The following is a 2,862-nucleotide window of genomic DNA, read 5'->3' on the forward strand; positions in this document are numbered from 1 at the left end:
GAGCCTTGATCTGGACTTCGCCTTCCCGAGATCTCGTTTTGGTTTATTACTAGAATCAATGTATTCCTAATTATATACTTTAAAAATCGAATTTACACTTAGGTCGTAAGCTTGTACATCTAGTCTGTAAGGTTTGTAAATCATAGACTTAATAAATGAAATGAAATGAAATGAAATGAAATGAAAACGCGTGATCTGTGCGTAATTTTTTACTTATTAATGGTTTTTCGTTAAGCACAGCCAATCAAGGGCAAAAAAATTCATAATATTTTGTGTTTGTGTATTCGAGTCTGTGATTTTTTGCACCTCACCTCTAAAAATTATTTTAACGGTCAGTACTGGATAATCCTTGCTGATATAAATGCGAGGGGTTTGTTTGTTACGCTTCCACGCTTTAACTACTCAACCGATCTTAATGCAATTTCGCACATTGGTGTCATTTATCCCAACTTAAAAGATAGGATAGCTTTTATCCCGATTAGATAAAGGGGCGTGGCACCTCCCATACAAACGGAATTTTTCATACTGCGTACCTCTGGAAGTATTTGTGGTAGAGTACTAGAACTTGGTATGGAGGTATATGAAATCTATGCTATACTCATGGAAAAAATGTTGTTCTTGGAAAAGAGCCCGTGGCACCTGCCATACAGACTGAATTTTTTTATACTACCACCTGTTAAAGAATTAACTTTAATTCAACGCATTTTATAAGTTCAATGAATCATCATAAAATGGATGTCGATTCCTGAAATGGTGACTCTTAGCATAAAAAGTGTCATAAGGAGTTTTGGAGACAATTGCATGATCTACCCTTTTAGTCTCACCTATTTTTATATCAAATCTTACGGTTTAGCTGAAAAATTGTAAAAGTCAATTTATGTGACCTTTGACCTTGAATAATTCTTTTGAGAGATCTGGGATCGATAAGGACTTTTCATATTTCATTTATAATGACGTTCGTTACATTCGTACCAATGTTCAGCTTTATACGAGTTACTGCAACCTTTAAAATCTAACTTGACCGGGCTAATAGAAAACAATTTTGAAAATATGGTTTAAAGAGAGTAGCAATTAAAAAATATTAGTTACGCGGGTTATAATGTACTTCAATTGGGTTGACAAGTGATCATCTATGAAAAAAAATTGTGCTACTATGTTGAAAAAAATTTTTTTTTTTATTGAAGTCCCCGTCTCAAAAGATTTTCCCTTATACAATTGAAAAGACATTTTTTTAGAAAAAAGCTGAAGATCCCTTTAAGTTTTTCGATATAACTTTGGTACATGTTACTCGATCGGTACGTAATAATTACCAAATTGAAGGCGAGACGTAATGTTACTGATTTATGATAATAATATGATGAAAATCGTTCAGACTTTAAACAAATTATTTTAAAATAAAAAAATGTTGATCTAAATTTTTTGTAATTTTCCTATATTTGCAATTTTTATATTGCATGCATAAACATAAGTAAACTAATTAGTGTTTCTAGAATTTGTGTATGTTCAGTGTTTCCATACTCATTTGCATAAACAAAATTTTTCCACGATGATGGAAAATAATCGCTTTTCTATTAGAGCTATCGAAATTGTTCCCAAATTTTCAAAAATTCGCAAACTATAGCCAATATTAAAAGAAGATTCGAATATTTGGAATCAGCGACCAAAATGCACGCCAGCAATACATATTAATGCTGTTCTTTACATCTTTTGACTATAGGCCAGTGCAATTATCGTGAGAACAATTAAAATTTTATTGAAAACAGATAACTTTGAGATTAACGATAAGCTAATGGGTTGCGAGAAATGATATTTGTCTTTATCTTTCGCGTTAAAGGATTCATTATCAAATAATATGCACCAAACCTTTTTGCTGAACCCAGAATTTGTAACAAGAATTGGTCCTATTCGACTAGTGTGCTGTGGGTCACTTGGTGGTCGATGCGCGGGCTTTTACAATTAAAATATAAGACTAATATTTTGCAGGCTTCTTATTGACTTCATGATACAATATATTTTCACTATTACCAAAGGACTTGAGAAAAAATAGATTTTCGACCAGCCCTAAAATATGTACATATAAAAAAAAATATTTAAAATTTCTACTGGTGGGACAGGTTTTAGTGACTGGTTAAAGTAATTACGTATGGAGTAAAAATTTGCTTACACAAAAATTACCGCTTTCTTTAAATTTGTTTGTAATTATTTTCCAAGAGATTTATGAAATGTAGTAATTTAGTTATATGTAGGTTACTTAGGTAATAGATATAATTAGTGGGATTTTTAAATTTATGTCGTTTTCCTCCTTTACATGGGATGACCCATCAAACAAAAAATATTTAAAAAACATAGGTAAGTTGAATCCAAAGCATGTTTTTTTTCCGCTATGAGAATTGTCACGCAATTCCGATGATGGCAAGGAGTTTATGGATCTTCCTTAGACGGCCAGGTTGATCATAAGTTGTAGGTGGATGACAGATTTAGTAATGTGTTAACCATATTTTTAATTTGTTTGTTAAATTAGAAATTTGCTGAATTAAGCACATATGCGTGTGTTGAGTGATATTAATCGAAAGCACAATAGAAATATTTTAGTGCCAGATGTGTATGTATTACGATTGACATTTTTTGTATGTGTGCTTAGTCCAGGGTTGTATTAACGATTACAACGAGATTTTATGTTGTGATGAGAGAAGAGTTTGGCATGTTTGATAGTCACATTAATGTCGATGTTTAAAACATATGTAGCTGAAATTGACATCGATTTACCATCAATTTCGTGATATGTATTACAAAATTTCGACATCGATGGGAAACATCGAATTTCATACCGACATAATGAATAGCGGTATTCTCGAATTCCTT

This window comes from Rhagoletis pomonella, unplaced genomic scaffold, assembly GCF_013731165.1.
Source record: "Rhagoletis pomonella isolate Grant_MI unplaced genomic scaffold, Rhpom_1.0 Rhpom_scaffold_00007, whole genome shotgun sequence".
Classification (NCBI taxonomy): domain Eukaryota; kingdom Metazoa; phylum Arthropoda; class Insecta; order Diptera; family Tephritidae; genus Rhagoletis; species Rhagoletis pomonella.